A 20987-nucleotide genomic window follows, 5' to 3' on the forward strand; every position below is an offset into this window, starting at 1 on the left:
GGATTGTATAAAGAGTCTAACATTAATTTACAGGAATGCTGCCTTCCAATAGGTGGCACTGTGGAGGTATTATTCCATCTCCCTTATTTGCATATTGCCCAGAGGAGCATGCATGGCCTTTTAAGTCTTCTCACTCACTCGCCGTCTAGGTGCTCTCCCTAAGGAGAAAAGATAGCGTTTCTGACTAATAAACCTTAAGTTGTTCTCATATTGAGGGATTGTGCCAAGATTATAGCCACTCATCATATGCCCTATTAGAGCATACAGACTGAAGTCCTGCGCCTGCACTCCCCCCATGGCCCCCGTTTGTGAAAACTTTGTGTCATCATTGTATTACAGGACGGCTATTCACCTGAAGGGCCATCTTGTAATGCTGCATTTCCCCTGCAGTAGTGGCTGCATTCATATTTTCTGGCTGACCATGGCTTTCCCCAGCAAAACAAATTGTTTGCTAGGGGTGCAAAGAATGGGACATGAGGTGATCAGCTGTTCAGTCTGGGCACCACATTCTGAAAGGAGTTGTTTTTGATGGCACAACCCCTTTTTAAGAGGACAAGGTTTCCAAATTTAGTTGCCATTAGAGATGAGCGAACGTGCTCGGCCACGCCCCTTTTTCGCCCGAATACCGCGATTTCCGAGTACTTCCGTACTCGGGCGAAAAAATTCGGGGGGCGCCGTGGCGGCACGGGGGTAGCAGTGGGGAGTGGGAGAGAGAGAGGGCTCCCCCCTGTTCCCCGCTGCTACCCCCCGCACCGCCACGCCTCTCCCCGCCCCCCGGCGCCCCCCGAATCTTTTCACCCGAGTACTGAAGTACTCGAAAATGGCGGTACTCGGGTGCGTAAGTACTCGAAACGAGTAGGTTCGCTCATCTCTAGTTGCCATGCTTACATTGCCCAAAATGGGTAAGTCTTAGACAATTATTAAAGGCTTGGCTTGCCACTACAGTATAATGGCTAGCTGTGCTAGCTAGTCTATATTGGACAAATCAGTACAGATTCCAGGAGCCAATGGGCTTAAGGGGCCCATGGCCATCTGGGTAAATATTCTCGCTACTAGACAAGCCAAAGATATCTTCGATAACAGGCCTAATCTGAAGCGGCTCTAATAAGTTGCAACAAAGGAACTCTAATAGTAGAGAAGTGTTAACTGTTGAGTGCGGACCAAGAAGCAGAGCGTAATAGAGAGGAGTACATGGTTGGTTACAAGATTATAAAAACAAAAACTTTTTTTTGAGCCACTATAAGGACGCCCATCAAGAGACAAGAATCCCAATGAGTTAGGGGTGGCATGACTTTGGCACAGATCTTTTTTTCAGTAATTTGCAAACTTTGCAGCAAGTGCAGAGACAAGGAGCCCAGTACAAGACAAAGTCATGAGAAAAGGGAACCAATAGATTCAACTATTCTGGGAAGGGTAATAACTACAGGGAATCCAAAGGCAGCAGTCAGGCTCAAAGGCCCCTCTGCCCATAATGAGACACCAATATAAATAGCACCTGGCAGGTATGTCCAGGGGAACCCAGTAGCATCAATATACATCACTGGCCCCCTGAATTTATTTCCTAACCATATAATGAGTGTAGACAGCAGGAAAACTAATGCCACTCATGAGGAAAGGGAATTGAGAGGTCCACTCGTTCTACCTCCATTGGCTGTATGGCAGTCCAAAGGGCTGTCTGTGTGATATAATCACTTTGATTCGGGCAACTGATACAGATCACCCATATTTTAAAGAATTCATGTCTATACTGCACCTTCCAACATGATTCTCTTAGCTATGACGATTCTGGTTGTAGCGTTATGCGGGGTACAGGCAACATTGGACATTTACCATAAGATACCATTAGAAGAACCGCAGTCATTGTTGCAAACAAATGCTGAAAGTATACCCGGACTGTACCTGCCCACGGAGCAACATGAAACCTGCAAAATGTCAACGGCTCCTTGTGAATATATGACCTTTCCCTTGTTCTAATAGAGCTCCAAGATTTTCACGGCACTATGTAAGAACTGTGTAATTGAGACTATAATACGTCCAGTATCCACAGCTAATACGCTTACACTGGAACTGGTCTTGGTAAGTGGAGCTTAAAGCCCCATGATTAATTGGGCAAATTCCATCTAGAGAATTGGCATGCTGCTTAAGCTGAGAGCTAAATATTCATTATATTCTCATTAATGAAAGGAGAAAGTCGATTGAAAAAAAGAACAAACCGGCACTAAGACTTTATCAGATGCTTCGTAGTTACAGATCTATCTGCCTACTGTATCTGTCGTCTCTTATCTGTCTGTCCGACCGTCCATGGCAGAGTTCAGAAGCACAAAGGATGGACTCTTGCGTAGAGTCTAAGATTTGCATGCAACCCTTACCATAGAGTTTACTGCAGTATGGCGTAGATGGCTCCAGCAACGTCTGTTTAATACAGTGTTTCCCAACTCCAGTCCCCAAGGCACCCCAACAGGTCATGTTTTCAGGATATCCTATAGTAGGGGACAATGTCTGAGGTGCTGACAGTAATTACATCACCTGTGATGAGGAAATCCAGAAAATATGACCTATTGGCCTCATTCACACGAGCGTTTTTACGCGGCTATCAAGCAGCAATAAAATGTCGAACGAAAACCAGGACTATATGAAGCATTGGGTTCCAATGCATTCATTCAGATGAGCAATTTTCGATTGTGCCGTCAAAACAAGAAATTGGCGACCGTTTTCATTCTGAGTCAAAAGACTGACCTATCTTTTGACGAAAAACGCTGGATGCTTCCATAGGCTCCATAGGGAGGGGGATGGAGTTTACCTGCATCCGGCGCTCGGAAAACAAGACAGTTGACACCATTAAACCTATTAGAAGTCATTCTGAGGATTTCTGCCGACCGACGGAACTATGGGCTGCAGAACTATGGGCTGCAGCGTATTATTCACGCAATACGCTAGTGTGAATGGACGAGCAACTACTAATTAAGCTCAGGACTCAATCGTCGCTATTCTTCATCAGTGTGGTTTTTTTTTTTGGCTGTGATGCGACCAGCGTAAAACACATCGCCTGTGTGAATGAGGCCGTTGGGTGCCTTGAGGACTAGAGTTGGGGAACATACAGTAGACCGCTCTAATCACTGGATTACATCTAAATGTGAATTGTTTGTCCCTTCCATAAACTAAATTGGATGCTGCTATCCTCCGACAGATTTCAACCAGTAGTAAGAGAATTCTGACAATTCTAAGTCCGGCTTCACACGTATTTGCGCACTCCTCAAAGTAGAGATTTTGCGGAATGAGCAATGCTTTGTTTTGTGTGCGCACTAGTGTGTTTAACGGTATTTTCTGCTTTCGCAAGATCTGTTTTTGCACGGGGCAAACAAAGACGCACTGATTGATGGAGCTAATTAGTCTCAATGAGTTCCAGATGAGTTCTTACTCCTGCACAATTATGCAGAGTTTCACATATCTGTTAGCACATCGACTTCAATGGGGACCTTTGGTGCACAAATACGCAAAAAAGTAAAGCATGTTCTATTTTTATTTTATTTTTTGCAGAACCAAAATACAGAAATGCGAACGAACCCATTGAAATCAGTGGCTTCTGTTCTATGTGTATTGCATGTGCAAATGCACCTGTGAAAACCCGCCTGAGGGCTATTTCCCACGAGTGCATTAACGGCAATGGCGTTTTTATGTTTTCACGCCTGCTACGTATAAGCACCTGAATGGGTGTTTTTCCGCGATCATGTGCAGCGTTTCTCGACCATTCGCACGACCGCGAACGTCATTTTTAGCGAAAAAATACGCCGCACCCCGGAAAACCCTCGCTCTGCCAAAATCCTGAGGATGCCTTCTAGTGTCTATATAAAGGCACCTATAAGCTTTTTGAAGCATGGCATGCTGCAAAAATGCCTCCCCCTCCCTTCTCTTTCCAGCTCCCATAGGAGTCTATTGGACTCGCTGGCGTATATTGGCCAAAACATAGTTCCAGAGTTATCTTTTGGCGGAGCGTAAATGCACCGGCTGCGTATATATGTTCTATTTTTTACGCTGCCGGCATATTATGCGCCGTATATTCTCCCATGTGAACGGCTGCATTGCAAACTAATGCTTTATATGGGCACCGTATATGTGCCAGGGCGTAAAACGCAGCATATGTGCCCCTGTGGGAATAAAGCCTTCCATCTAGGAATATCCCTGCAGACCCCTTCCTGTATACATTACTATCAGACCCCTCCTGCAGCCTATGAGAGCACTTCCAGCATCGTACAGCTGAAGGCTAGCATTATGCATTATGGACTCGCTATTTAATACCCTTTAGTAGGAACTGATCATCGGCACAAGCTTGTTTCTTTGTGTCGGTTCCTTTTTTTAAGGGGTCTAAAAAGGCAACTTCACTTTAAACCACAAGATCTGGTTCTGGGCGGATCGTGGGGCAGGTCAAGGGTTAACTGCTTTACCAAATTCACAGGGGAAAGTCATTTTTTCCTCCCGAAAAACAAAAGTTCGGAGGTCACATGTAGGAAGTACAGTTCTAGGTGCGGTGGAAACTTTTCTGATCATCCAAATTCAATGAGAAGAGATGAAACTATCTCACTGCCACAAGTCCACTCTTTACACTTTCGTAAGATCTGAGCAACTTTGGCTGCTTTCACATCTGCGGCGGGCCGGTTCCAGTTTTCTGCTCCATTCGGGGCGTAGGATAAGGGAATCCCCGGGCCGAATGTGTCTGTCCTATGACGGAACTGGAGGGCGGACCTCATTGGCTATAATCGGGTCCGTTTGGTTTCCGCTCAGATTCCCCGGACGAAAAAGCATTGTATACAGCGCTATTTCTTCTTGTATTTCGTGGCAGATCTACGACGAGAACTCTGAGTGAAGGTTTCAGCGCAGATGTGAACCCGGCTTTATTGGTTTGAGTCTGCAACCTTTTCTTGGTCAATGTTCCCCCATCAATAGTCATTGACAGATGAGAATAATGCATGATGTCTTGCAACCAAGCTGACTGTTAGGGTAAAAACACATGGGTGTACACGCAACTAGGCTCGCCGCTATGCAGCTTACTTGTGCATGAACTGTTTTTTTTTTTTCCAGGGCCATTCAAACTCTGCGCCATAGCATGCAAGTTTGAAAAAAAAACAGCGGTCCTGCCCTAGTAGTATTAGCTACGTGCGGGGAAGATAGGGCAAGCCCTATCTTATAATAATAGTAATAAACATTATTTGTATATCGCCAACATATTCCGCAGCACTTACATAGACAGGGGGAATACAGAAAGGCAAAACAGAACCACGGTTACATAGTAATCAGTTGATGGAAACAATAGGGGTGAGGGTCCTGCTCCAACGAGCTTACATACTACAAGTAATGGGGTGATACAGAAGGTAAAGGGGCTGGAGATGTACACTATATGGTGAGGTGGAGAGTGAGCGATGTTATACACATAGACAATGGTCAGACATTTAGCCATGTGACGGCAGAATCGGTATGACTGCAGGAGCGGTTTATGATGGCTAGCCGGGATTGCAGTCAGTAGGTCAGGGAGCATGTTATCAGGCGGAGTATAGAGGGGTTTGTTTAGGGAATGCGGTATGCCTCCCTGAAGAGGTGTGTTTTTAGAGCATGCCTGAAGTTCTGCGAGTCCTGGATTGCTCGGGTAGCCTTTGGTAGTGCTGCTCTGGAGAAGTCTTGGAGGCGGGAATGAGAAGTTCGAATCAAAGGGGTCTGGTTTCGTTAGCAGAGCGGAGAGCCCGGGCTGGTTAATGGATTGAGATGAGGGAGGCGATATAGGGGGGCGCTGCACTGTGGAGGGCTTTGTGGATGAAGGTGGCGAGTTTAAATTGAATTCTGTATTTAACGGGCAGCCAGTGCAGTGACCGGCACAGGGCAGAGGCGTCCGAGTAGCGGCTGGACAGGAAGATGAGCCTGGCTGCCGCATTCAGGATGGATTGGAGAGGGTAGAGTCTGGTGCAGGGGAGGCCGATCAGCAACGAGTTGCAATAATCAAGCCGAGAGTGCATGAGGGCAACAGAGAGCGTTTTTAGCGTGTCAACGGTGAGAAACCAGAACTGTTAACGGGCGACAATGCTGATAGGAAAAATGAAGCCATTGAAATAAGTGGTTTTGTTTTATCCCGATATGTGGCGGTGATTATCACGGCGGCATAACAGAACTAAATGACGCCACTCTGAAGAAGCCCTCAGGGGGAAAATTTGCTCCTGGACCATTACAGACCTCGGGACTTTTATAATCAAACAGCCCAGAAATCTCACAATGAACTCTAAGGGCTCCATCGCACAGGAGTATTTGCGCGCACAATACGCAAGGAGATGCATGAAACCTTGCTTAATTTTGCTGGAAAAAGAACACATCTGGAACTCGTTAGACTAATTACCCATTTCAATTGGTGCACTCTTTGTTGCCGCATGCAAATGAATATGTAGAATATTCAAGTAGAGTAAAAAACATTGATGCGCGTGCAAAAAAGCAGAGTTCGTTCTGCAAAAATGCTGCGCTCATGCGCTCGTGGGAAGGGGATCTAACTCCTCCTAGGGGCTGTTTCATCAGAGCTCTCACAGGATAATCAGCTGCAGGGGAAACATACTATTACATGGTGGCCAATCAGAGTGGCTCTCCAATCGCTGAGTGCAGTAACCTTGTTTTATGATGTCGTAATAGGACTTATGGACTGGGGGAATCTTCATGAGAAATCAGCCTCTGGTCCAATTTGCTATGCATATTCAGAAACATAACTTGAAGCATTTAATACTTCAGGTCAGAGTGTTCTCACAGCGCAGCAGATGAAATACAACCCTGTACCAGCCCTAAGTACACTATAAAATATTATGTTTCTTCCCTTTTCTGTAGTATGTTTGCACTTGCAGCATTCTTCTCTGCATTATACCGCCATGTAGCTGTTCTTTTTATTCCCACTAATATCCTGACATTGACACCAATCTTGTACGCAGCCCATCCCTATTAAAGTGCCAGATTTTGTCATCTGGGACAAAATCGCCCAGAGTCTGTGTCCTTCTCTCCCATCACTTTGGTTAATTGCCCAAACCTAAATTTCCAAGCTGGAAAGGGAAGCCTACAGAGGATCCTTAAGGGGTCTAGTTTTCAAAATAGGGTCATTTGTGGGGGTTTTCTATGGTTTTGGGCGCTCAAGAACTCTACAAGTGGGCTATGGGGCCTAAAAGGACTTCAAGCAAAATTTCTGTTTTGAAAGACACCGACTACTCCTTTCATTTTGGGCCCCGTTGTGGACTCAGATATAACATTAGGGCCACAATGGGTATATTTCTGAACACGGGAGAAATAGGGGTATCCATTTTGGAGTGTAAATCCTCATTTTCATGTAAACTATAGGAAAAAAATGTCTTTAAAATGACAGATTTGCAAAAATATGAAATTTTACTTTTTCTCCTCCTAAATTGAATTAATTCCTGAAAAAAAACTGTGGGGTCAAAATACTCATGACCCCCTCAGTGAATACACTAAGGGGTGTAGTTTTTAAAATAGGGTCATTTGTGGGAGTATCTATTATTCTGACACTCATGAGCCTTTCCAATCTAGGCTTGGTGTAGGAAAACAAAGTGTTCCTCAAAATGCTAAAAAGTAATGTTAAATTTGTACGTCTCCTAAATGGTTACAAAAAACGAAAGTTTTTCCAATGTGTGCCCAAAATAAAGTAAACGGGTGGAAATATAAATCTTAGCAAAATTTTCTATATTATGTTTGCACATATTTAAGATATTGCAGTTGTAAATGTGAAAAAATGACGATTTTTTTCAAAATTTTCCCAATTTTGGCGCTTTAAATAAATAAACACAAATTCTATCGGTCTATTTTTTCCACCTAAATGAAGTACAACATGTGGCGAAATAACAATGTCAGAATCGCTTGGATATGCAAAACCTTTATGGTGTTTTTCCATGTTAAAGTGACACATGTCAGATTTGCAAAATTTGGCCTGGTCATTAAGGCGCAAACAGGCTTGGTCACTAAGGGGTTAACAGGGCTTTTTCCCATAACTTAAGATTGCTTTACAATCATTTTGTCCTTCCTGGTACTGCTCACCAGGACAAGTGATTGCTTCAGTGAAACACTGGCTATAGAAAGTCATTGCTGTGGCCATTAAATGGATACAGCCATAACATATCCTGGTCAGTAGCAACTATGAAGGACAGAGTAGTTGCAACTTTAAATTGTGGGAAAACCCCTTTAAGGATAAGTCATCAACAGTTTACAAGTGAACAACCCCTTTATGTATGACGTTATAGTATTATTTGAGAGCTATAGTGCAGTATTTTCTTAGGCATGGCTATATAGACACTGTACAGTATATTATATTTATAGTGTAGGGTCATGGTTTTATTTAGTCAGCACATAGAATTGTTATTTCGGCACCCTACTGTATGGCACTTTTAATTAGACATGGTTATCTGTGCTGTGTCTGACATCACCCCCTATGGGGTGATGCTAACATAAGGCTGCTCCTGGGGAGGAACTAACCAGGATTACACCCCACCCCCGAGGTCCCTTGGGCTGCCCCTATGGTACATATGTCTGTGTATTGAACATAATGCAAGGGGCAGTGGATGTAATGCCCCTACAGAAGTCCAAATGATATAAGGCAATCACTAATATAAATCTTCAACCATTGCCTAGAACAGTGTAAGAGAGAAGACAACATATGTCTGTTTGGTCTGTATGAGTTCATATCATAATAACAGACATTTCGCTCCTGCCATTAAGGAGGAAGACACTTTTGATCTAACGTGCACTGTTACCCCTCATCCTTCAGAGTGACAAGTGTTTGCATTTGAAAAGGACAAGATATAAATCCCACCAGACTATTCCTTTCCGCTGAAGGACAGAAAGTTCCAGGGATCGGATTACTTTTAGACATGATTATGATGCAAATGGTATCAGGCTACAAGAGACACTGGCCAACAGAAAATTAAAGTGACAGCACTTCCCGTTTTACTTTTCACATTTTTTTCCTATAGCGGGGTCACATAGATACATAGATTTCATTGAACTGTTAATATTTTAAGAGATTTTGTGATGTTTGGTCAGTTGGGTCTAAACTTTGGGACTCTATCTAATCAGCACAATGAAGGGTCTGTTTTGTTTCTGACCATAAATGAATGGGTTGGGTCGTAGTACTGTAGTGGCCCAGAACTAGTAGGGCCCCTCCATAATGTTATATGACTGTCTTGTCAGTGTCTTATGTGTAGTGGGCATTTACATAGTAACATAGTATGTTAGGCTAAATGAAGACAATGTCTATCTAGTTCAGCCTTTTTCAACCCCTAGTTGATCCAGAGGAAGGCAAAAAAAAACCCAAGAGGCAGAAGCCAATTAGCACATTTGGGGGAAAATTCCTTCCCGACTCTGTAATGGCAATCAGAATAATCCCTTGATCAACCTTTGATAGTTCCTACCTAAATATAAGACCCGGAACTACAAACCCACTGGTCACCTAATGTCTATATCCTGTAATATCCTTCCATTCTAGAAAGACGTCTAGTCTCTCTTAAACTCCTCTATGGATTTTGCCATCGCCAAGTCCTCAGAAAATTCCACAGTCTCACTGCTCTTACAGTAAAGAACCCCCTTCTGTGTTGATGATGAAACTTGCTTTCTTCTAGACGTAGCGGATGCCCTCGTTACCGTCGCAGTCCTGGGTATAAACAGATCATGGGAGAGATCCTTGTATTGTCCCCTCATGTATTTATACATAGTTATTTGATCGCCCCTTAGCCGTCTTTTTTCCAGGGTGAAAAGTCCTAACTTTGATGCCTCTCTGGGTATTCCAGTCCAGTCATTCTGTTTATTAATTTAAATGCCCTTCTTTGAACCCCCTCAAGCACTGCTACATCCTTCCTGAGCACTGGTGCCTAGAACTGTACACAGTATTCCATGTGAGGCCTGACTAGTGCCTTATATAGTGGGAGGATAATGTTCGCGTCCCTCACCCCTATACCTCTTTTAATGCAGCCCAAGACTCTATGAGCTTTTGCAGCAGCTGATTGGCATTGGTTGCTCCAGTTAAATCTACAATCTACTAGTACCCCCCAGGTGTTTTTCCATATCACTTTTCCCTAGCAGTACCCCATTTAGTGTATATTGGTGACATCCGTTTCTCCTGCCCATGTGCAGAACCTTAAATTTATCAACATTGAACTTCATTTGACATTTTTCTGCCCCCAGTTTATCTAGGTCCGTTTGTAGCCGCACATTGTCCTCCGTTGTATTAATTGTCTTATACAATTTTGTATCATCTGCAAATATTGATATTACTGTGCAGCCCCTCTATCAGGTCATTGATAAATATATTGAACAGAATGGGGCCTAATACTGAACCCTGTGGCACCCCGCTAGCAACGGTGGCCCAATCAGAGTACAAACCATTTATTACGACCATCTTTGGTATGTGTTTTGCATCTCTGCAGCACTGAATAAGTTAATGCCTGGGTTATGTCTGGAAAATGTATCATGTTGTATGTCATGTTGGACGTCGTTCATATATATGTGTTTGCAAGGGGGATGCAGGTCAGTCTGTACTGGTCCTGTCTGTATTAGTCTAGTCTCAGTCTATGAGTGAGAAGAGTCTGACATCCACGCTTCAGAGATTGGCCTGTGTGTGGAGACAATGGAGGAAGCTGAGCAATTCCCTTCTGCTTGGCGTGGCCTACTCTACCCAGGATGTGCAGGTGCTACCACTAAATGCTGAGAGAAAGAAGGACCGCTGCTTGAGAGAGAAAGGGCACCAGAAGCGTGAGTGTTGACCGGTACAGTGTTGGAGAGAGAAAGAGAGTTGCCGGGACCAGGTGCAGGAGTTGATGTCAGTCGCTTCTCCCGCTTCACCGCCAGCAGAAGAAAGACCAGTGGAACCATGGTACTGTGACTCTGTTGCTGCAGAGGATGTCTCCCCTCCTTCTACTGCGGAGAAAAGGCCTCGGAGGTTACAGCGGTAGAGTTCCTGGAGGCTTTGTGGAATTGCGGTACCCTCAGTGGATTGTAATCCATCGTGATAATCAGGAAGTGAGAGCTGCACTACCGCCATCGCTGCACCCGTTCATCCGGGAATATGGGGACTCGACACAAGTCCAGCGTCAGTCAGGAGCTGACTGTTAAAAGCTAGTTCAGGAGGAGGACAGTGAACCAGAGGACCAGGAGGTGAGAGCATTTCTGCGCGGTAGCCCATCCTTACGCTCCTTCATTGGAATACGGTTCTGGAGCAGCAGTGCTACACCGACCGGTTTCAGTATCGAGTCTGAGACCGAGGAACCCACCGGGCCACCCATTGTTAAAAAGGTGACATGGTGCAAAAAGACTCCAGTTGTTTGTTCTGTTTTGGGCTCTTTTCCAGAGACTTTGTTTTGTCCCTGTTATGCCCCTAAAAGGACTTTAAAGTTATTTATTTTCTCATGCATAATTGGATTACAAATATTTTATATTATTACAGTTTAAGAATGCATAATTGTATTTGAAAATGTTTAAAGGGGTTGTCCCGCGCCGAAACGTTTTTTTTTTTTTTTCAACCCCCCCCCCCCCGTTCGGCGCGAGACAACCCCGATGCAGGGACGTAAAAAAAAACCGCTCAGCGCTTACCTTAATCCCCGCGCTCCGGTGACTTCTATACTTACCGGTGTAGATGGCCGCCGGGATCCTCTTCCTCCGTGGACCGCAGCTCTTCTGTGCAGTCCATTGCCGATTCCAGCCTCCTGATTGGCTGGAATCGGCACGTGACGGGGCGGAGCTACACGGAGCTACACGGAGCCCCATTGAAGAAAGCAGAAGACCTGGACTGCGCAAGCGCGTCTAATTTGGCCATTCGACCATTTTAGACGGCGAAAATTAGGCGGGCTCCATGGAGACGAGGACGCCAGCAGCGGAGCAGGTAAGTAAAAAACTTTTTATAACTTCTGTATGGCTCATAATTAATGCACAATGTACATTACAAAGTGCATTATTATGGCCATACAGAAGTGTATAGACCCACTTGCTGCCGCGGGACAACCCCTTTAAGCAACGTTTTAAAATAATGTGCAGGAGAGTGAAAAGGTTGAAGTAAAAAGGTTTTCTTGCACATAAATGACTACATGTGTTTAAGTGAGATGTGAATGGATGAGACAGGAGGTCTAGACGCTACACCCTAATAACCCACTTAAATGTACCAGTGTCTGTCTGCTGTCCTAGCTGTCATAGTAGGTGCAGCATCATTATCATATTTTTCTTTAGTCATCTCAGTTAGGGGTATCGACTTTAAGATTCCACCCTTCACGAGATTCAGGGGAAGTGATGGTCATTCCACTTACCTCTTGTTCTTCTAATCCTACCAGTCACCATTTTCTATTCTCTTGTTCTGCTACAGTGTTGTACTTCTTCTTTTGTTTTTGGAGAGAAGAATTATGTAAGTGTCCCATAGCAATCCTAGTGTATTGTGGATTCCGTCCAGCCTAGTAGTAATTTTCCAGTGGTTATGGCCATAACACTTTTGTACATACTGTCATATATTATGGCTAGAGATGAGCGAGCACCAAAATGCTCGGGTGTTCGTTACTCGAGTCGAACTTCCCGCGATGCTCGAGGGTTCGTTTCGAGTAACGAACCCCATTGAAGTCAATGGGCGACTCGAGCATTTTTGTATATCGCCGATGCTCGCTAAGGTTTTCATTTGTGAAAATCTGGGAAATTCACGAAAGTGATGGGAACGACACAGAAACGGATAGGGCAGGCGAGGGGCTACATGTTGGGCTGCATCTCAAGATCCCAGGTCCCACTATTAAGCCACAATAGCGGCAAGAGTGCCCCCCCCAACAATTTTTACTTCTGAAAAACCCTCATTAGCAAGGCATACCTTAGCTAAGCACCACACTACCTCCAACAAAGCACAATCACTGCCTGCATGACACTCCGCTGCCACTTCTCCTGGGTTACATGCTGCCCAACTCCCCCGCACGACCCAGTGTCCACAGCGCACACCAAAGTGTCCCTGCGCAGCCTTCAGCTGCCCTCATGCCAAACGCTGGCCTCATAGCCACACCACCCTCATGTCTATTTATAAGTGCGTCTGCCATGAGGAGGAACCGGAGGCACACACTGCAGAGGGTTGGCAGGGCCAGGCAGCGACCCTCTTTAAAAGGGGAGGGGCAGTAGCCCACAATGCTGTACAGAAGCAATGAGAACTCCAATCCTGTGCCACCTCCATCAGGAGCTGCAAACGTGGGCATAGCAATGGGGAATCCATGTGCCACACAGTATTCATTCTGTCAAGGTGTCGCATAGCTCAATCCACACTGCAAGGGGAAAGTCGTCAGCGCTCTGCCCCCTACCCAAGTCAGTCAGTGCCTTTGTGCCAGACAGGTCAAACACCGCAATGGGAACTAAGTTTGCACCAACAGCATAGGTGGGTCCTAGGAAACCCAAGACATGAACCAAAAATTGATCTGAGCGGCCAAACATGGCAGACTTGCACCGCGCCCACAGCATAGGCCTTGGCCCACAGATTCAGCAATCCTAGGCTGGAAGCAGGCTTTCACTGCACCCAGGACATAGGCCTCTGCACAAACCCTCAGCAATCGCGTGCCTACAGCAGACTCCAATGCTAGCGTAGCTGTGCACGTCTCATTAGCGCTGTATTGCTCCTGTAGTTTGTCCCAATGCAGTGCCCTGGATAGTAGAGCTAACGTCAGATTAAATACAGGTGGGCTTCGGCCCACACTGCATGCCCCAGTCAGACTGGGGTTCTTTATAAGTAGACACATGCAGTTAGAACTCTGTGTGGACCCACAGCATAGGTGGGTCCCAGGAAGCCACCGGCGGTACATAAATATATCCCATTGTATTGCCCAGCACAGCTGAGGTTACGTCCGATTAAATGCAGGTGGTCTTCGGCCCACACTGCATGCCCCAGTCTGACCGGGGGATTTTAATACATAGACACTGTCAGGTACAAATCCGTAATGTGAAGTCCCTGTGGACCCACAGCATGGGTGGCTCCCTGGAACCCATCGGCGGTACATAAACAAATCCCATTGCATTGCCCAGCACAGCTGAGGTGACGTCAGATTAAATGCAGGTGGGCTTCGGCCCACACTGCATGCCCCAGTCAGACTGGTAATATGTACCTTAACAATAACCGCGTTGGTTGGGAATGTGGTCGCGACTGCGGACCTAGTAGCGCGGTTTTATTTAGTTGGTTTTCGGAATGTGGCCAGGATTAAGTGGGCCTTGGCGGGGGGATGGTGGGGGGGCTCTCTTGTTGTGTCGTTAAAGGTGAAATTCTTGGACTGCCACCAGACGGACCAATGCAAAGGTATTTGCCAAGAATGTTTTCATTGTTGGACGAGGAGGGGGATGTTTTTGAGGCACTACGTGTCCTCTCCACGTGTCCATGGTTATATGCACCTTAACAGTAACTGCGTTGGTGGGAAATGGCCTCGCCACCATCATGTCTTTGGGAAGCCTTCGTTTCCACACCCCAGTGACATGGCATTAGTAGCGGTATAGGCAGAGCCCAGAATTAGTAACATTTCAGCGGTAGCATTAGGGACAGGCCCCAGTAACATATCACTAGCAGCAGTATAGGGGGAGCACAGTATTAGTTCCATTTCAGTAGTAGTAGCAGTCTGGACAGGCCCCAGTAACATATCACTAGCAGCAGTATAGGGGGAGCACAGTATTAGTTCCATTTCAGTAATAGTAGCAGTCAAGACAGGCCCCAGTAACATATCACTAGCAGCAGTATAGGGGGAGCACGTCCTCTAGGCCTACCCCTACCCCTCAGCATGGTGTATTACGAGTAGAGCAGAAACAGAATGCTGTAATTAAATGTGCTGCTTATTGGCCTGTGGTTGGAGGCTGACTTCGCTTACGGAGCGCACAGCAGAGCCAGGAAACAATTATACGCAAGCCTGTAGTGAGACCTAGGTGCGTATGACTGAGCTACTGGAATTCACAGCGCAGAACCAGTCAAGTGGCCAAAGGCCAGTGGTAGGCCAAAGTATTTTGCTTCAATTGTTTAAAATGGTGAGGTGAAAAACCAGACAGACACCGTATGCAGCGTATATATGTATACTGTTTCCCTCTGGCGGGATGACGGCGATCATGTAACGGACACAGCAGAGCCAGGAAACAATTATGCACAAGCCTGTAGTGAGACCTAGGTGCGTATGACTGAGCTACTGGAATTCACAGCGAAGAACCAGTCAAGTGGCCAAAGGCCAGTGGTAGGCCTTAAGTATTTTGCTTCAATTTTTTAAAATGGTGAGGTGAGAAACCAGACAGCTACTGTATGCAGCGTATATATGTATACTGTTTCCCTCTGGCGGGATGACGGCGATCATGTAACGGACACAGCAGAGCCAGGAAACAATTATGCACAAGCCTGTAGTGAGACCTAGGTGCGTATGACTGAGCTACTGGAATTCACAGCGAAGAACCAGTCAAGTGGCCAAAGGCCAGTGGTAGGCCTTAAGTATTTTGCTTCAATTTTTTAAAATGGTGAGGTGAGAAACCAGACAGATACCGTATGCAGCGTATATATGTATACTGTTTCCCTCCGGAGGGATGACGGCGATCATGTAACGGACACAGCAGAGCCAGGAAACAATTATGCGCAAGCCTGCTGTAACGCTTAGCTGGGTAATAATGAGCGACTACTACCCCCAGCAGACATGCAGTAAACTGAAGACGGTCACAGGCAGCCCAAATATTGTATTTTTTTCCAATTTTTGGGAAAAAGCACGCTGCCTGTATAGCCTGTATATTGATTTCCCTGTCGGAGGATGACTGTGGTTATTGAAAGCACAGTGCAGCCAGAAAAAATTATGCGCAAGGCTGCAATAACGCCTAACTGCGTAATAAGTGAGCGACTACTACCCCCAGCAGACACGCAGTAAACTGAACACGGTCACAGGCAGCCCAAAGATTTTTTTTTTCCAATTTTTTTGAAAAAGCCCACTGCCTATATAGCCAGTATACCGCTTTCCCTGTACCACTGTCCCTGCCTCACCAGTACTGCCCCTATACTCAGTAAAATGACTGCAGACTGAGGACGCTATGGTCTGCACGCCCGATATACAAAAAAAAAAAAAAAAGTGCAACACTGCTAAAACCAGCCTCAACAGTACTGCACACGGTCAGATGTGGCCCTAAGAAGGACCGTTGGGGTTCTTGAAGACGAATATAACAGCCTAACACTCTCCCTATAGCAGCTACAGCAAGACGGCACTTTCCCTAATGTCTCTCAGCGTGCATCTGTGGCGAGCCCCGGCCGGCCCCAGTTTAGATACTCGGGTGGCACCTGATCCCCCAGCCACTCACTGCAGGGGGGTGGGATAGGGCTGGAACTTCACAGGAGGAAGTTGTAATGCCTTCCCTGTGTTACTATTGGCCAGAAAACGGCGCAAAATTTTCTGGGAAGAAAATGAAAGTGACTCGAACACCGCGTGGTGCTTGTCTCGAGTAACGAGCATCTCGAGTACCCTAATACTCGAACGAGTATCAAGCTCGGACGAGTACGCTCGCTCATCTCTAATTATGGCTTTACAGGGAAAGTTGCGTCTCAGGTAGTGTGAGTACACCAGGATGGGTAAGCTCTGAGTACTAACCAATGAGGGAGTACGTGTTTAGAGTAGAACACTGAGAAAAAAACAACTCTGCATTATACATTCTGTTTTAAGAGGCACCGGGGTCGGCTTGTTCTAAGTAGGGGGGGGACTGTAGTGGCCCAGTACTAGTGGGGCCCCTCCATAAGGCTATATGTCTGTCTTGTGCCATTGTCTTGTCAGTGTCTTATGTGTAGTGTGCATTTGGTATGTGTATTGCACCTCTGCAGCACTGAAAGAGTTAATGTCTGGGTTATGTCTGGAAAATGTATCATGTTGTATGTCATGTGACTACGTCAATTATATATATGTGTTTTTCAAGGGGGATGCAAGTCAGTCTGTACTGGTCCTGCCTACAATGCTCCAGTCTGTACTAGTCTTGTCTTAGTCTGTGAGTGAGAAGAGTGTGACACCCACACTTCAGTAGACTTGGCCTGGGCCTACTCTACCCAGGATGTGCAGGTGCTACCACTAAGCACTGAGAGAAAGAAGGACCACTGCTTAAGAGAGAAAAGGCACTAGAAGCGTGAGTGTTGACTGGTAGAGTGTTGGAGAAAGAAAGAGAATCACTGGGAGTGGAATCACACAGATAACTAGGACTGTGAATTGTTCAGATTACCCAGAGAGTCCTCCCTGTCTTACCACCTTCTATGCATGTGATTGTGCCAAACTACTGTTGTAAATGGGGATTTGCCGAAGTTACAGTAAACAGACATTACCGATCGTTCCCGGTTTGTCCAGAAAGTTTCCCTGTATGTGGACTAAGTTATTTACTTCATCAGAATTCTCCGTAGAGGATGGAATGGTTGCGTCACGAGTGACAAAGAACTTTAAGGTAACTCTGGGTTGCTTTTTCCTGTGACCTCGCCCAGCAGTAAGGGAGGAGATGGTAGAGCCACCATGACATAATTATCCTTATCTACCCTGCCATCCCCTCGGCTGTGGGCTCACTCCTCGGACGCTGCAGTACCAGTTGCAACTACAGAAAAAATACACAAAAGAAATCTAGGACAGCGGTCCACGAATGTAGGTGTATTTCAATTGTGGAGATACAAAAGATTAGGACTCACTTGGTGCAGATCGCCAGTAGTAAGACAGGCCACAACACAGTTAGTCCTAGTTCACCTTTAATGCTATATGGCACTTGTCCAGGCTGTCTCCTAATCCCTGTGGTAGTCCATATGGACAGGGAGAACATCAAGGGAAAGCCATGGGCATGCTAGAACGCAAGCACAGGAGGAAACAAATGCTTGAAAAAGGAAGCAAATCTGTTTCTATGCACTCTGAAATGCGTTTCTATGTGACTCCTGTACTGTTTGTCCTGTATACATGGAAGAAAACCGGACATTCCTACTCTTCCAAGAAACCTGAACAAAATGGTATACTTTATAAGCAAACATGGATAATTGCAGAGGCTTATAGGTGCCTGTGAACCCCTCATCCAAGTAAGTATATCCTCTAGTTCTCTGTAAACCACCCACTCATACACCCGGAACGCTGGGTTTTTGGGTACAGCTAAGGCTTCTTCATTCTTCTGGTTGGCATTGGTCCCATAGGTCAGACACCCAACAATTAAGCAGAAGAACAATGTCAACCCATAAAATAGCTTATAAAATTTACATCAACTCATTAATGTTCCAATTCTCTCCATTTTCTAGACTTTTGCTTGCTGTTGGTGGATGGCATCATGACAGCATTTTGTTTGTCATGTGCCATTTATCGTACTGATATCTTCTTATGTTGCAGATGGGATATCGGGCCCCTTCAGCTACCATGACATAGGTGTACCTGTTACCTTCTATAGCTACACCCCTGAGGATAGAGCATCATGCCGAAAGGTTGGTATCATGGGATATGATATAATTATAACTTACAGTGCCTAGATATAAACCCCATTGAGAGTCTTTGGGAAGAGCTTGACAGTCCATGCGCAGCTTGGTTGTACCGCCATCAACCTCACATTTGCAGCATCTGAGCTCTGCTTGCCATGGCATCATCTCTACTTGTATCAGACATTACTTTACCATATATGTCATCTATGACTTATAGTTTTCATGGACGCCATGTCAAAGTTAAGGAAATTCTACCTTTTTGTTGGAGTTAATCAAGTTTATATAGCAGAAACATGGGAGCATCTAGTGAGCAGTAGCCGCATGATTGTTACTAATTATCACTGTAGTTGTACGCTGCTGTACTCCATAAAGAGCTGCTCCGGGGCCAGCAGCCAGCGCAGTGTGACAAAGTGAGGCTTGTTACATGTGTGCATCCAAAGATCTTGTTAATCAATATAACATTTTACAAAGTTTTTCTACTATGTACAACAGAATACAGTTACAATATCACTGCTATATAATGGCAGGGACCAACAACCAGACAACTATCACTGCTAAAGGATACGCCTTTAAGCCCTTAACGCCACAGGACATAAGTTTACGTCCTGGCTGTGGGGTACTTAATGCAACAGGACATAAACTTACGTGCTGTGGATGGTGTTTGCTCAGAAGCCCTCAATGGGAACTGGCTGTGACTGATAGCTGGCCCCCGCTATGACAGTGGGGATCAATAAGAACAGCGATCCTCGCTGTTGACCGCCTACATACCACAATCTATGTAGATTGCTGCATGTAAAGGGTTCACATAGGGAACATGCTCCCTCTGGGACGTCATCAGACCCCCACAATGTAATTTGTAAACTGTAAAAAAATGCTTATTTTGTTCATCTTGCCTCCCAAAATGGTATCAAGAAAAGCTACAGAAAAGAAAATAATTTCCAAAAGAGGGGTTTTAGTGTGCAAAAGTGGAAAAACCTAGAAAAATTATAATTTTGATATCGTTATAATTGTACCGACCTGCAGAAAAAATGTATCGTCATTTATGCTGCATGATTAACGCTGTGAAAAACAAACTAAACAATGACAGATTTCATGTGTTTTCTCTCTCATTGGGTGGCTTGATAGGCTGCCTGACATATTGCAGTGTGATGTAATGCTACTGCAGAAGCGGTCAAATCATTGCAAGTTATGGTCCCCTAAGGGGACTAAAAAAATAAGGTAAAGATTAGATCAGTAAAGTTTTACTAATGAGAAAAGTTATGGAAGTTAAAAAAATAACATTTTGCCATTTGAACAATATCTAAATAACAAAACAAAAATACATATTTAATATCGCTGCGTCTGTAAAAGTCTGATCTATCAAAGTAAGGCATTATTTATCCTGCACGGTGAACATCGTCTGAAAAAAAAAATAACGACAGATGTGCGCTTTTTTGGTCACCCTATCTCCAAGAAAAAATGCAATAAAAAGCGATAAGAAAGTCGTATCTATCCCACAATGCAAACTGCAGGATATTCTGCAAAAAATAAGCCCCCACACAACTATGTCGACGGAAAAATAAAAAAGTTATTATACCCTGAAGATGGTGTCAGAAAAGAATTGGAAAAACATTAAATATCTTTGAAAAAAAATACAAGTACAGCAAAAAAAAAAAAACTATATAACTTTGGTATCATAGTAACTGTACTGACTCATAGAATAAAGTTATTGTATTATTATTGTTGCAGTTTGTGCGCCGTAGAAACAAGACGCACTAAAAAAGATGGCAACATTTTTTTTTTACATTTACAGTACACTATATTATACATTAAATAGTACTATTGAAAAATACAACTTATACCGCAAAAAACAAGCCTTCATACAGCTACATTGATGGATAAATAAAGGGGTTACGATTTTTTAAAATGGGGAGGAAATAATGAAAATGGAAAAAAACAAAAAAAAGCTTGGTCACTAGGGGGGTTAAATGAGCTTTGGCCCAGAGAAGATGCTGGCGTTTCTGGATTATGTTGATATATAGCTTCTTCTTTGCATGATACAACTTTAACTTAGGCCGCCTGCAGATGGCCGGGTCGGATCCGGCAGCGAGAATTCTCACCGCGGGACCCGACCCGAGCGCCTGCAGAGAGCAGCGCGTACTCACCCGCGTCCCACAGCTCTGGATATTTCATGTGCCGGCTGGCGGGCAGCCGGCGCATGCGCAGACTGGAGCCGGCGGCGGGTGAGTGAGGTTACTGTGCGGGGCTGGCAGAGCCCCGCACAGAAATAGAACATGCCGCGGTTTGTTTGCCGCGGCCGTCTGCATAGGATTGCGCATGTTAACGCAATCCCATGCAGGCTTCCAGTGGCGGAAATCCCGCAGGAAATCCCACCGCGGAATTTCCGCCCGTCTGCAGGCGGCCTTATACTTGTGGATTGCATGGCACATTGTGTTCACTGACAGTGATTCCTGGAAGTCTTCCTGAGCCCATGCAGTGATTTGCATTACAGAATCACGCCTGTTTTTAATGCAGTGACGCCTGAGACTGTAGATCTCGAGCATCCAATATT

This window comes from Eleutherodactylus coqui, chromosome 13 (genome assembly GCF_035609145.1).
Source record: "Eleutherodactylus coqui strain aEleCoq1 chromosome 13, aEleCoq1.hap1, whole genome shotgun sequence".
NCBI lineage: Eukaryota > Metazoa > Chordata > Amphibia > Anura > Eleutherodactylidae > Eleutherodactylus > Eleutherodactylus coqui.